This window comes from Triturus cristatus, chromosome 3_1 (genome assembly GCF_964204655.1).
Source record: "Triturus cristatus chromosome 3_1, aTriCri1.1, whole genome shotgun sequence".
In the NCBI taxonomy this organism is placed as follows: domain Eukaryota; kingdom Metazoa; phylum Chordata; class Amphibia; order Caudata; family Salamandridae; genus Triturus; species Triturus cristatus.
In genome coordinates, this window is record NC_140583.1 from 684173255 (window position 1) to 684189450 (window position 16196).

General features: G+C 43.6%; 1 protein-coding gene across 2 annotated transcripts in view; it reads left to right on the top strand.

The window, feature by feature from the left end:
• TESMIN (testis expressed metallothionein like protein) overlaps positions 1–16196 on the top strand; it is a 1510092-nt gene that overhangs the window by 41017 nt on the left and 1452879 nt on the right. Inside the window, exons 2-4 of one of the 2 annotated variants that reach the window (XR_014978864.1) lie at positions 11662–11874; positions 12019–12154; positions 13325–14440. The gene's annotated coding sequence lies outside the window, so the exon portion shown is untranslated. Of the gene's footprint in view, positions 1–11661; positions 11875–12018; positions 12155–13324; positions 14441–16196 lie in introns of those variants that run through there. The other variant, XM_085644767.1, reaches the window with a different exon arrangement.

The window sequence follows — 16196 nt, forward strand, 5'->3', positions numbered from 1 at the left end:
TTTAGCGCGCCTGCACACAAGTCCCTAGCTTGTTTTTCCTCCTGTGGGGAAATAGCCACGCGCTCCTTGTTGCTCTCCCACTCCTGTGTTTTCCCCTGCATTCTCCACCAGTCCTGGCACTCCATATTGTTCTCTTCCCTGGTGTGCTATACTCTGCCCTGATGCGTGTTGCTCTCTTTCTAGGGTATCTTTTTCTCTCTCCTACTTATTAACTTTGCAATGCAACTCGAGGAGCGAGAATTCATAACGCCACACCTTGCCGCAATGACTCCTGCCGCATCAAACACTGGCCCCAGCATGATTGTGTGGCTCAGCAGCTCCGACACAGGAGGCACTGGTGTGCTGGGCTGCTGAGGAATAACTCCGGTGGCTGCTGCGGTCCGTGCGGGGTTCAGCTGAGCCGCAGGTCGGGACCGTTGCGTGACCGTGTTTGATCAAATAACCACGGCACAACGTGATCATGGTGCGAGCAGCACGGCCATTTCCACTAGTTTATTCGAACTGCAGCCACCCGTCCCATGTATGAAATGAAAAGTATTTTCTTGGCGAACCAACATTTTTAAGGGAATAAATTGCGAGAAGGAAAATTGTCGTTCACGGTTAGCGTTTGTTTCCCCATGCCGATCTAATTATCAACAATGATGTTCAGTTTTCCCTTTTTATAAAAGCATGTTTTGCTGCTACTTTTTGGACCTTTTGTGAAGGGAACACTGAAATATTTAGTTGTCCGTGACACAACCTAGCACTCCCAACCCCCTGCCCTGACAACTCTGAGCATTTGTTATTGTTTGACAACCACTTGGTATAATTTAGGCGCACAATAAGTCATACTAACTTCTCGTTGCCTGGGCAGAAAGTGCCTATCGCTTCTACTTAGCTCATCAAATTCTTCCGAAATACATATTAGTGTGTCAGCAAAGCACCAATTAAACAAAGTAACGGTTCACAGCTTTAACACCAGACTGCACTCAATGTCACACCAATCACAGCCATTGCAGGACCGGTCATTGTTATTAACACCATTGTTGTTTACCAAACCGTTCCTGAAAACTGCCCTTAATCCCCAGACAGGCACATCCTATAAACTATGTTTTTTCCACGAAGCAGACTCCATGCTATTCTCGCACAAACTGTTATCAACACGTCAACATTAAAGTACTTTGCTTTTTCTGGTTTTGACAAAGATTATAAAGTTCATGTGTGTGCATTTGGGTCTTACAAGCTGTTTTTCTTTATGAAGTGCATACGTGTGAATACAACATTTTTGCAATTTAGCCACATTTGCTAAATTTTATTAGTGTTATTTTTGGAAACTAAGGAATTATTTTTGGAAAACCACTATTTTTGTCAGAGAAAGGTCTTGGACCAGGGCCAGCGGACTTGATAATTCCCGCCTCGGTGCCTACTTTAACCAGGGATCACACTCGGCAACTCTGGGCATTAGCTTGCCTCAGCTCCACAATGGCCCCCACATTCTTCAGGGATGCCTGGTTTCACCTTGGGAGATACCCATGAGGGATCATCTCACAGGGATAGCCAGGACGGGTTCCCCAGTGGTCTACAGCGCCACGACGCCTCGGCAGCAGTGCGCTTTACAAAAAACACATACATTTACAGAAGTAAGAGGTTAATAAGTCCAAAGTGTCGTTCAAAGCCCTGGCCTTATGTATGCATTCCTGTGTGTATTTTTGGCAGAGTGGGTTGCTGCAAGGGCCTATTCCTTCAGATGTTTTGTCTTTAACGTTTCCGTGGTTTGCTTCCAGATGTTTCAGTATGTTTTTTTTTTTTGCAGTAAGAACTTCTTGTTGTTTTGAGACAGCAGCACCAGCCCACCTCACATTTTTGTAAATTTAGACTACAACGTGCGAGGAGTCTGACAGCGAATTGGGAGAGTCAGAGAGTCATCTTAAGCCCAGCATCTACTGGATAAAACTGTATCAACTCCTCTTTTCTGCTGTGTAAAACAGTAGCGGCCAAACGTATAGAGTAGCAGAAGAGCCTTTACATGAACTCGCCCTCCCCAGTTGCGTCACAGGAAATATCATCTGACATTTGACCTGATTATGTCACCGGAAGTGATACAACTTCAACTTTGACCTACACTACATAATTGGCACCAGTAAAATCGTCTTAAGTCGCATGTAAAATTTAGAAATGTCTTAAATCACTAACATGGACACCCCTGTGTCTGATATATCTGCGCCTTTCCTGTAGAGCATCCTTTCTCCTTTCCTTCTAACCTCCCGGAACTTTCTATTTCTCACTGCCTTCTCATTTCACCTTCACGACGTATTGGTTTTTGAAACATAAATAAAACGCATTGGCATAGCCAATAGGTCTCGCCTTTGGGACCATATAAGTGTTTAGCCATGCAACAGTTGATGTTGCCCAAGGATATTGTGCTGCATAACTAAATACTTATACGGTACCAAACGTGAGACCTATTGGCTATGTCAATGCTTGTTCTGTGCTAGTTTTGTGCCTTTGTCTTTTGCAGAACTTCATTGCTAGCAGAAGCTGCATTGGTCGTCAGTCTAAAAAAAAAAAAAAAAGATAAGATTTTTTTTGTTCTCAGATTTCACACTTGCTATAGCAGTTCCTGAAAGGAACTAAGCTGTCTCAGTGTCTTCCTTATGAATGGAAGAATGATGTCACAGTGAAGTTAGTCATTCAGCTTAAGTGAGCCAACTGACCCTCTGCCCATGCTGTATGCTGCACTGGGTGGGACACAATTGAATTATTTCTTTATATTTTTTTTATTAATGCATAAATAGTAATATACTCAACAATTACAATTAATTGTGAAAGAAGAACTAAGAAAAGAGCGAAGGAAATCAGAGTAATGCATTAGTTAATTTTTTCCTCCCACCCTACCCACCCCTTTGGGGTTGGCCTCACTCTGTTGTCTTTAGTTCAGGTATAAGTTAATTTGCACTTTATAATTCACCCATTCTCCTCAATATATCTAGTCAGTGGTGCCCAGATTTCCCGTCCTTTTGTTCTGGAGCGCAGTCTCCTTCTTGCATATATAGCTTTTTCCAAATTATAGTATGCTAGTAGCCGAGAAAGCCATTGCTGGAACCCTGGGGGGGTTAGGATCTAACCAGGCGGATGCTAAACATAAGCTCAGGATTGCCATACCAATGAACACTTTTTTCTCCGGGCTTCCCCTGCATGTCCTGAGCTACCCAAAGTCCTATCAAAGTCTGAGAGAGATAGCAGACAACTCCTAAAGCCTCCTTAAAGAAGTTGGTAATTTCTTGTTTTAGTTTACTCAGTGCATCACAGGAGGCAAATATATGGCTGAGATCTCCCTGATATAAAGTGCACAGGGGACAAAAAGTTCCTCTCCCCGACCCTTATTTAGCAATCCTTTTTCGGGGTGTAATAAAGCTAAAAGCATGATTTATAATATTGACCCTGGAGTCGGGCCGGAATTAAAATATTGAGGGAGTACCCAGAGTGTCCCACATCTCGCCGCCTCTACTTCTATTTCGTCTATAGCCACATCAGGATTGGGGGTCACTAGAACAATATCAATCGGCGTATGCCAAAACCTTGGTTTCCCAACCATGGGTTACGAAAGGCCTAATAGCCCTGTTGTGTTCCAATTGGCGTAAGAAGGGGTCTATATATATATATATTGCGAATAGTAGCGGTGAGCTTGGGCATCCCTGCCGGCTGCCCCTCGTTATTTTAAGTGTCTTGCGGTGGGGCGTAAGTACAGCATTTTGAAAGCCTGTAGAAGTCCCCTTCCGATTCCGAACCATGAGAGTCTCCCATAAAAATGGCAAGGAGACCCTGTCGAAGGCCTTTTCTGCATCTAACAGAATTAATGCGATTGGGTCCCTAGAGAGATTTGCAGCATCAAGAAGTGAGATGACCCTTCTGATATGGTCTGTCGTCCCCTGCCCAGGTATGAACCGATGTTGTCGAATGGGAATAACCTTATGAATTACAGAGGCCAAACGTGTAGCAAGGATTTTTTAATAAATCTTGCTGCTGCTATTGATTAATGTTGTAGTATGCCAAGACCCTGGTTCCGACAGTGTTTCATGTTTTTTAAGAAAAACTACGAATTGGGCCTGTGACCAGGATTCCGGAGGTCTACCGCCCATGAATACATATATGAATAACTGCGTCAGGCACTCTTTCAGTTGTGTTGTAATTTTTTTTGTAGAACTCGAGGGTTATGCTATCTAAGCCAGTGGTCTTACCGCAAGGGAGACTGTTGATGCACAATATTATCTCTATCTATTGCGGGAGCTCCTCCAGCTGTAGCTGGTCCCCCTGTGAAAATTGTTCTGTTGGAATCCGATTAAGATATGCCGCCACATCTTCCGAATTTCCTGACGTATCCTCACAATAGAGCTGTTGGTAGTATGAGTAGAATACATTTCGAATTCCTGCTGGGTCTGAGATCATCCCTTTCTCTTTCCCACCTGCTCGCTACGCTCATATGCTTCCTCCTGCCAAGCGACAAGTTTGTCCGCAGCACCTTTAGCTTTTATCTCCATAATTGCTGACTTGTAAGCTGTCAGTTGTGCCTGCGCTTCTGCATGATCACCCCCAGTTTGGAGTGCTGTGATCAGTTCTTCTTCTTAATACTTATAAGGTCCCAAAAGCGAGACCTATTGGCTATGCCAATGCTGGTTTGCTTTTCTCCTGCCATTTGTGTTTCTTTCTATATCCAGCCCCGTATGTAGAAGAACTCGATGCATTTGAAATAATTTCGGACCTCATTACCCTAAAACAGTTTTTCCCCTGGCCAGCACTCATCACTGACAAGGGAGTTTCTAATTTAGTAGTAAAAAAATTGCAATATTTTTCTTTAAAAAATCCCTCAGTCTAATAATGCAAGTCGGTTTGCAAATACCAGCTAGCTTTTTAGCGCTTGGGTTTTCCCACTTGGTTGCTGGCATGAATGAGCCAGGGCAAGGGTCGGTCTCTAGGCCAGGGCACACTGGTCTTGGCCTGGATTCACACACATTCCTACTCTCCACAGCTGTGCCAGCAGCCCCTGGCCTCCAAGACCAAGATGGAAGACACTTTGTGAGCCTCCGTAACTCACAACAATCAATATTTCAAGAACTGCTTCCTGCGCGTGAAGAAGGGAAAAGCCGCGCTTTGTTCTGACGACGCTACTAAGCCAATCTGAAAGCATTAGCCGTCTGCGGATGCCAAACCAGGCAGATTTAGACAGATAGGAGGCCGGGAGAACCTCAAACTGGAATCTGGGAGGAGGGCGCGTATCAAATATGCCTCCGTCTGACAGAGCCTAATTTAAGTTTTGAGGCACGCAAAATAATCACCACTCAAATATCCAAGCACACCAATTAATTCTGCAAAAACATCAGAAGCAAATCTTTGGTTAAGTTGGTGATAAGAGAGAATCGGAAACCTTGCACTGTGTATTTTATGCGATGTAGCAGATACTGCCACGCTTCCATATGTCAGCTGCCCGCCGAGAGTAATTTATCGCTGAAAGTTGTCGACATCACTGGGCAAAACCTGCCACCGAGTCATTCAGAGCACCAGATGGGATTGGAGGCCGTAAAAATAAACATCATGTTATTTCCTTGTCGGAGGTTATTCACAAAAAGCCGAAGTAAAAAAACTGAAATTGTAAAGATAAATTCAGTTTCAGCTCACGCGTTTATCGAAAAGAAGCTCTTAGTTTTGCTGCACCGAAGTAACATGGAACATGTAGTTTTCCCCGTTTACATTAAGCAACTGGAATAGAAAATAATAGCAAGCATTGGCCGTGAAAGTGACGCGGCCGTCAAAGTAAGTGATTGCAGGCTGTAAGGGTGCCCGCGAGCTATGCACTTAATGAGCCATGATGAGAAAGGAAAGCCAGATGGCGCCTCTGCTCGTAATTGTGCGTGTAACCGCACGCTCTAGGCCAAACAAAGAGCTATGGTCGGCTTTTTAAAGCCCACTCACTAAATGTCTCGCCAGAGCAGCGCATGCGCTGGCTCAGGCGAGACCTAAAAATAAGAAAATTCTAAATTCTGACTCGAGACTTTTGCCAGCCATTAATAAAACCCGTAATTTATCAATCCGACCTGTTAGGTTCTTAAGCTGGCATATGCCTTAAAAGAAATAAAGGTAAGATCAAAATGAACAGAATATATATGACATTGACATAGGAGTGAGACTTCATAGAGGTAAAGTTTTGAAACACTTGACGGCTACAGTTTGCCCCCATTACGACCAGTAATCTCTTGTAGATCTGCTTAGCCTGTATTTCGGAGATAAAGTTTCGCGTAGTCCCGTTGTATACAATCTTTAACCAAGCAGGATTCTGTAGCTACACATCGGTCCCAAGTTGTTGAAAGGGGGCAAAGAGCTGTCACAGCCTCCCTCTATGTTCAACTGTGGCCTGAGCAAAGTCGGGCCTAGTGAAGAAAGTAATTCCGTTAAATTCCCTCTTGCTTGTTGGTCTAGCCAGATCATAGAGCACTTGGCGCAGGAGAAAGTTACCAAAGTACAAGAGCATTGCACAAGGATGCAGAGTAGATGAAGGACGTTTTGAAGGTGTTAGAGGAAATCTGTGTGCACGCTAATTCTTTGTCCCAGTCCCAGGTGTGTAGTTCCAGGAAGGCCCCCTTGAGGAGCGTGGGGCACAATTGTAAATGACACAACAGGCCAGTGGAAGAAGACGGCGGACGATGTGGTTGACTAGGTGAAACGGCGGTGCGGTGTCCTTGACGAATGTTTGACTACAGGACAGCACCTGAACACATGAGATCCGCATGATGCTAGTAGGCATCTGACAGTAGAAAATCTACTGAAGTTGGAGAAAATATACGGACAGGTGAGTGCATTAGGCCTCACGTACGGATGGGTTGCATGTAAACACATGTACGGCTATTCCGCAGGGACCTTAGAGTATAAGGAACCGAAACATATTGCCCTGACGAAGGCCCCCAGACCCGATTGGGCTACCATATGGGCCGAAACATGTTGGCACACGGTTGAGGGTATAATTGAACAGAATCAAGTTCAAAAGAACCCCAATAATAAGTTTTTAGTGATATCATGAGTGCCCAGGAATAAAGGATTCGGATAAAGGGTACACTCATAGGTATTTTTAATTTGATCTGGTTCCCTGCTTAACCAGTTGTTCATTTATCTAAGTACTCCCAGTATATCTTTGGTTGAGTCCGCCCAGAGAGTACCATCTTCTCTGGGTGTGGAGTAACTGCCTATGATGAAGCATGTCACTATTATGTGAGTGAGGCTTTTACTTCAATATCTTTGATATTCCACCTGAGAAGTAGATAGTTGAATAACATTCCAACACTTCCCTGAATCTGGTTATTCTGCCAGTTCAACAGTGGTTGCTTTTTGTGATAAAAAAACAGTGGAAGAAGATGCCTGACTGAACGTCCTTGCAATTTAAGTCTATTGCATAAATCATTTTAGTGAAATCCCCAGACATAAAATCACCTTGGCTGAATAACCTACAAAAGAAATTATTCTTGAAACTCATTCTGTCACCTCTTTTTCCTCTCTCTACCCTTTGTTCTATTTTCGTCTTGTACTTTCCTCTCGCTTTTGTTTAATCTTTTCATCACAATTTTGTTTTTCCTACCATGTTTCACACTCTTCCTTTCTATATTCATTTCTATTCTACGTAACTAAGCTCTTTTTAAGGTTAAAGCCTGTCAGATTGCGCAGCGGTCTGGTTTGCTGAAAACATCTTGGGGAGATTCAGCAAACTGACCTAGGAATGCATTCACCCTTTGCTTACCATTGGCTTTGTGGTTTGTAACTCACATTTTCTGATTTTCTATTTGCTGGCTTTATTTGCTATAGGCTGTCCAGCTTGAGTTTGCGTCTCCTGTTGCCCAAACCTTGTTTACTATATTCTTATGAATTCGCCATCTGCTAACAGTTGTTTAAATCTTGTTCTTATCTTATCACATTTGCTGTGCATTCAAAGACTGAGATCAAAGGTCAGGCTTTCTCTTTCAAGGACCTTGGTGTTTATTTTTCTTTCTCGGACTTAAAAGTGAGAGCATTTATGTGACAGTCCTGCTAAGTACCCATGTAAAAGGAGAGTATGTTGGAAGTTTTATTTTTCCTAGCACACTACAAAAATGAACTATTCTGATGTATCAATTAGTGCAATTTTTTTTTGTGTGTAATTCTGAAGTTTGGTGGAAACAAATATTTGAATGTGACACATCAATACACTATGTGATGACAGCACACATTATCAGTTGCATGCAGTAACGCCATATTTTGGTGCAAATGTAATGGTCATTTTAATTGAAAATGTGTTGTCGGTAATGGCAGTGGGCTAGCACACCATGCATACTCCACACTATGCCACTCCACTGTAAGACACTCTAATTACTCCACTGCACTCCTCCGCACATCAATCTACCCCACCCCCTCCAGTTTGCAACAATATAACCCACTCAATCTACCCCGTCCCACACCTCTCCACTCTAATCCAATCTACTCACTTTGATCCAATCTACCCTTCTACACTACAATCTACTCCACTCCAATCTACCTCACTACAATCAATCTAACCCAATCAACCCCGTCCCACCCCACTGTACCCCATCCCACTTCAGTCTACTACACTCCACGGAAGATTACCACACTGCTCCAGTGTACTCCAAACCAACCCATTGTACTCCAATCTATCCCAGTCTACTCCAATTTAACCCGGTCCAATTTTCCACACTCCATTCCAATGTTCCACTCCGAACTCCACTGCAATCTATCCCACTCCAGTCTAGCACACTGTACTCCAGTCTAGCACACTGTACTCCAGTCCATTCTACCCTACTCTATTCCAGTTTACCACACTCCACTCAAATCTACCCCAATCCACTCCACCCTAATCTGCCCAATTCACTCCAATACAGTCTTTCTACCTGCAATGTACTCAACCCCTACTCCACCCTAATGTACCCCTCTATACTCCAATCTACTCCACTCTACCTCACTCCAGTCTCGATTCCATTCCAATTTTTCCAGCTCCACTCTACCCAATCCACTGCACTTCACTTTTCCTCATTCTACCCCAATATATCCCACTCCAATCCACTCTACCCCACGCAATCTACCACACCGCAGTCCACTCCACCCCACTCAACTCCAATCGACCACACTCTACTCAAATGTACCCAAACTACCTCACTCCAATCTCCCCAGCTCCACTCCAATCTACCCCACTTTGTCCCGGTCTATCCCACTTCACCCCATTCTACCCCACTCCATTCTAATCTACTGTACTCTAATCTACCCTACGCCCTGTTTCCCCTTTCAATATCTACTCCATTCCAATCTATCCCACCCATCTCTACCTGCAGTCCACTCTACGCCAATCTATACCGCTCCACTGTACCCCAATATAACCCACCCCATGCCACCAACTTTTAGCCATGCTGAGCAGCTGCTACATTGGTGTACAACATGGCTAAAACGCATTGCCAAAGCCCAATATCTCTTGCATAGGTGAGGCCTATTGGTTTTGCCAATGCTTGTTGCTCTCTAGTTATGTGCTACTCACTTTTGTTCACATGATGCTCTGTTCAATTCTGTAAGTTGATGATCGATTCAATGTACAGTGACTCCCTTCAATGTACAGTGGCCACCTTGGTGTCTGCTGTCCAGTTGCAATTTAAGTAATGAAAATTTCAAAAATGTATGCCTGTACAATGCCAGAAATAGGTTATGAGGTTTATGTATTAGAAACTTAATATGCAAATATATGTAATTGTTTTCAAACCTCAGGCTTATGACAAATTCCTAAGTAGAGCAAACACAAGGCGATGATGGACGGAGCACTGAAACTTTTCAATCACAAATCTGGGTTGAATCCATCATCGTTCTTTAGCTCACTTCGCCACCCCAGTTCAGACATGGCTATGTGCAAATCAGTCTTGACTCTGTGCCTCATGGAAACAGTCCAGCCCGAACTGCCAAGCCATGTGTACCCTGGACCGGAAACAAGCATCCTGGGACCGGTTTTGGGCTAACAGCCCTCATCAGCCAGGCTAGCTTGATTCCAGTGGCAAAGTGAGCCAGTGACCCACGTCTGGGCATACCCTGCCCATGTAGGACGAAATAGTCCCCCTCATTCAGAATATAATTTGCCAATTTATTGAAATAAAGGGCCCATGGTTCAGCGTCGACTAGGAATAGGTCACCCGAGACCCCATCGGGAGCAGGCTCAAGACTGATTTGCATATGGCTGGGTCCAAACTGAGGTGGCATAGTGACCAAAAGAAGGTTGGATTAAACCCACATCTCTTGGAAGTTGAGTGGTTGACAAGTTTCAGCACTCCATCCAGCATCTTGTTGTGTTTGCAGTGTTCGCACTAAGTGGCCTAAAGTAATGCCCAGCTTGTGTGTTCCTTGTTCGTGCGACACTGGATTCAAGCTAGCCTGGCTGAAGAAGGGTGACATACCCTGAAACTGGTCCCAGGATGCTTGTTTCCAGTTCAGGGAGGACCTGGCCTGGAGGTTCGGTCTGGACTGTTCCCATGGGGCACAGGGTCAAGACTGATTTGCATATGGCTTGGTTCAAGCTGGGGTGGTGTAGTGGGCAAAAGAACAATGGATTTAACCCCGATCTTTTGACTGGGGGAGAATGTTTGCATTGTCAGCATTCCGTCTATCATTTGTTTGCTGTTACAAATTCCTAAATAGAGCACAGATGGACTCCAAGCTTCATCAGTTTTACAAAGCTGTATGCAGAAAGTGCTGGACAGACAGGTCAGAAATACCAGTCAATGAATTGACAATACATAAATCAATATTGGCATTGCACTCCAAGCTAAAATTTCTGGTCAGCTTTCATCTTTCTCCCCAGTAGTAGGCATTTTGATAGGTCAGATGTGCCAGGACTCGCCCATTAGTGCATCCCTGATGATGGGAAGAGGAGGAAGTACAGCTACAATGCACCTTGTGTCTCAGTGCCCCAGGCCAATGTTCACATCGAGTACGGTTCTTACGGGGTCAAACAAGGGGTTACACTTCCCTGCCTAAACCCCTTTCTTAACTCCTCCCTAGTTCTTTCTATTCCACCCCCCAGCATGAGTTCCCATTTTCCAACCACTCTCCTCTGTCCCTCGCACATTTACTACTAATATGTATACTTGTGCATGCAGAGAGTCTGCAGTCAGAGGAGGGTTTTTGGAGGAGGAGGAGGATGAGATCTCTGCACAGAAAAGTATAGGAGAGGCTTAAACCCTGCACATAGGTGTGCGAATAGCATTTTGTAGTACTTCAATACATATTCCAAAATGCAGTTTGTGTCTATGCCCATCAGTGTTTCGAAACTCCAATATGGCTGCATTCATCATCAAATGACCTGCCCTACAGTGAAGTTTATGCTGGTGCTCTGATCACTGATATGCACCATCCTACTTGCCTTCAAGACCAGTTCACAACCAGTGAGTGTGTGGCGGCCATCAAGTAAGCTGAGATTTAGAAGTGCATAATTCCTTTTTTAGGACTTAATCCTTTCTTGTAATACAGAATAAATGTAGTTCATTAATTGTCTTGGCTGAAAAGCACTTTTAACATAACTTAAAAAAAAAATATGAATGAACAAAAGAAAAAATTTATAATATAAACATTTGCACAAGAGTGCTTTTAAGTTCACTGGTTTCTCTTGTTTTTTTTCAGGACAGGAAAGTCTATTGTCGTTTGATAACTCAAAGTGCATAATTTCACACTGGGATAAAGGTGCTTGCTCCCCAATGAAATTATGTATGACCTGTCAAACATTAATGAAGAGAACACCTATTCCTCTGATTCCATCTCTACCTGCACGAAAAGAGTGAATACATTTACGAGCAAAAGAGAGAGGTGTTCAATCTGAGATTGACTGCCTAAAAGGTAAAGGATATTCTGTTTTGACCAGATAGGTGACCACTTATTTTCAGAGCTGTATATCTCGCAACACCTAAATCCATAATTTTTTTTCTACCCTCCACTTGTTTCCCATATCTGCTCACTTGAAATTATTTGTTTCCATTATAGCTCAGGTATGTGGCACATGGTGAAAGGAGATGACTATAAATCGTTTGCTGGCAGCAGTCTGCATTGACGAGGTCAAACATCCTACAAAATATCAACATCATCAAAATTATTCATTGGATCATTTGCAATACAAAGGGTGAGTTGCTTTGTTTTTCTTCTTTGGTATGTATCTGAAAGTGTTGTGCATATATTTCATACATATCTACTTTATTTTTATGGATTTATAAACACAATTTTTGTCACATTGAGCCATGACTAGATGTCGGATTACTTTCCACAGACTACCCCTTGATATGTTTACATTATGTTAATAATAGTATGATGGCTTGTGTGTTAATACGTATGTGACCATGTGTAGGCTTATGTGCAGGAGATGATTAAAGATTCCACTGATCCTTCCTGATACAAAAATGGCCTTATCCCAAAGAGAGAACTGCACAAGCTGTTAGAAAAAGCATGTATGGTTGGGACAGTGCATGTTTCCTCCTCACTTGTTTGAGTGAGATATATTTTTACCCCCAAAAAAGTGGAAGAGGTTTTGCCAAGGATCATGATGGAACTGCTGCCCTTGATTAAATAAAAGGTTGATGTTTAATAAGGTAGTGTACTTCTTAATTATCATAAAACATATTGTTACATGTGTTCCCATAGCATGTCCAATGAGCACATACAGATTCTGTTGCTGTTTTGTATTGCCTTTACATTCTTAACTGTCTCCAAAAGAGAATGAGCAGGTCTGCTCTGGTCCCAGGGAAAGAGCTCTAACATGAAGTCTGATGACAGCAAACTGCACTGATTGCACACGCCACTCGAAGCATTACCTTGCACTTAAGTAGCACTTGCAATCTGTAGATAAGTAGGCCTGTTTTGCAACTTGGGTGTATGATCCTTTTGGGGACCAGATATTTGTTGGCAGAGCAGTCTCTTAACTAATTGAACGCAGTCTCTGAAGACTTTAACCTGTCAAACAATTGGGTCCATGTGGGGCACAGCTAGGAAGGTGTTCTTTCCTTTTTTGATGAGCAGGCGATCAAAAAGTGAAATAGTTCGCCTTGCAGATGGACCATATTTGGCTACACCCTCATAACTAGGAGACGGATCTTCTGAAACTGCTTCTTTCTCTATCACAGTTCAGACATGGCAATTTTCTTTCTCCACCTCCAGCATGACCAATGACCTAATATCACCTGTGCTCCCGTGACCACACACTATAAGCAAACTGTTGGAAGCTTATGGTCGTATTCCATTCTGAAGGCAGCACCCTCTTTGATGAATGATCCTAATCTATGGTTTTGTTATCTTTCAGAGTTTATGAAATCTGTGTACAAGGCCAAAAGCTGGCGAACCATGAACATCAAAAAGATGCAGTGAAAACTTGCCATAAAGGCCTACCTTGTCAGAAGAGAACTGAAGAACGTTACAACAAACAAATGATGGACGGAATGCTGACAATGCAGACATTCTCCCCCAGTCAAGAGATCTGGGTTAAATCCATCGTTCTTTTGCCCACTACGCCACCCCAGTTCAAACATGGCCATATGCAAATCAGTCTTGACCCTGTGCCTCATGGGAACAGTCCAGCCCGAACTGCCAAGCCATGTCTTCCCTGGACCGGAATCAAGCGTCCTAGGACCGGTTTCTGGCTATCAGCCGTCATCAGCCAGGATAGCTTGACTCCAGTGGCGTAGTGAGCTTGGGACCCACGTCTGGGCATACCCATCCCACTTAGGGCGAAAAGCGTTACAACAAACAAATGATGGACGGAATGCTGACCATGCAGACATTCACCCCCAGTCAAGAGATCTGTGTTAAATCCATTGTTCTTTTGCCCACTACGCCACCCCAGTTCAAACATGGCCATATGCAAATCAGTCTTGACCCTGTGCCTCATGGGAACAGTCCAGCCCGAACTGCCAAGCCATGTCTTCCCTGGACCGGAATCAAGCATCCTAGGACCGGTTTCTGGCTATCAGCCGTCATCAGCCAGGATAGCTTGACTCCAGTGACGTAGTGAGCTTGGGACCCACGTCTGGGCATACCCATCCCACTTAGGGCGAAAAGCGTTACAACAAACAAATGATGGACGGAATGCTGACCATGCAGACATTCACCCCCAGTCAAGAGATCTGTGTTAAATCCATCGTTCTTTTGCCCACTACGCCACCCCAGTTCAAACATGGCCATATGCAAATCAGTCTTGACCCTGTGCCTCATGGGAACAGTCCAGCCCGAACTGCCAAGCCATGTCTTCCCTGGACCGGAATCAAGCAAGCTAGAAGCCAGCAAATCTAGAAGCAAACAATGAAGTGCCGTTTTTTATTGAACAGTTCTTGACTGCTTTTACTATTCTATTTTATGGTAACCTGAGCCCTTTTGGGATCAGGTATGTGTTTCAGCTCCTTAAAACTGCATTTAGAAGTCATTTTGGATCAATTTTATTTCAACCTGTATTTTTCCCACAGATCACAATATTAGTAAAAAAGGCAGATAATGTCTTATACATAAATGAAGGCAATCTCTACTGAATATGAGAGAGTACCACAAGTTGAAAGCCTTCTTCTGAATACAAAGTGTGTTGTATTTTTCGAATTCCTACTTCAGTTTTTTTATATTTTACCTTATTAGTTACTTGGAATTCATTGGACTTTATAAACAAGATAGATTTATTACATTCTAGTACAATTCCCTATTGCACAGGATGGTACAAAGGTCAGGCACCTCAAAGTACTTGTTTAGCAACAGATCGGTTGATCTAAAGTACTTGCTGGGCAATGGATTTGAGAAGATGTGGCCATAGAATGTTCTCATGTCATAGAATCTGCAATGAGTATTACAGCCCTCGCTCAATAATAAATCATTCATTAGTTGCCAACAGCCATCTAAATGTTTCCTGGAATCATCAATGAGCAATTCACACCCCCGCCCCTCTGCAGTTGATAGGAAATCATCCTATAGTAATCCGCACTCCTAACTTTTTCATGAAATCATCCTGGAGTAATCCACACTTGCTCTAAAGTTGTCATGGAGTCATCCTGGAGTAATTCACATTCATCCAAAAGTTGTCCTGGAAGCATCCTAGAGCAATCCTCAGTCATTGTGAAGTTGTCATGGAATCATCCTGTAGTAATTAACACTCATCCTGAAGTTGTCAGTTGGTGTTCCTTGAGTAGTAAAAGATCACGCATATTCAATTGAAGTAATCAGGATACCATCACAGAGTAGTTTTAGTGATGACTCTGGAGTCATCTCATTTAAATATTTGCACTCTAGGCATGCCCCCCCCCCGGATTATTACAGGAATAGACCAATAGACCTGCTGAATTCATCAGATGACTCCAGGATGATCTTCCTTTTTGCCTTGGGGTGCCACTCCATCTTGCTCCCAATTTCCCATCAAGGAGTCAAATCTGGAATTGACCCCAATGCACCCAGATATCCCATGGTCATCAGCGATCGCGGCCTTTAGAGAACCCACGTTGCTCATCTACACACTCTTCTGGTTCCCTCTGGGGTGCCTTTGGGCCCCCGGGATCTGCAAAGGCCTCCAATCGGGTAACTGCCAGCGGATCCTTCCTCTGCACTGTCGATGCTTCTCGAACATGCCTGGGGTTCCCCACCAACTTCGGTGCCAAATTCCACTCTGATGCCACAATCTGCACCGGTCCCTTTAGTTTTGACTGGTTCCCACACAACTAGCACCAGAGGAGGCAAGGTCAGACTGGCCCATAGGGCAGTTAGGCAGTGCCGGAAGGGCTGCTCTCACAGGTCAGAGTGTGGACCTTTTTTTTTTTGTGGCTGTTTGTAGACCTATTTTATGGACAGATGTGCCGGTCTTTTACTGTTTATTTCCCTGATACTACCAAAAACGTTGCTGCATCAAGCACAAATGCATGCAGTCTCCCCTATCTTGCAAATCACCTACTCGGTATGTCTTTCCACATTAAAAACTGCCCCAATTTTCAGAATATGGACCACTTTTTTGCTCTGATTCACTAATGGGAACCATATTAACTTTGATTCCTGGGCCTATTTTCTGTCCCAGTCTGAGTTTAGATACTGCATTATTTCAACTTTACTGAAGACTGGAGCTTCTCCACCAGCTGAGAGAGCATAAAGTAGCAGTACGTTATATATATTTGAATGCAAAGTGCAGTGCAATGTAGCTGCAGAGTGGAGGG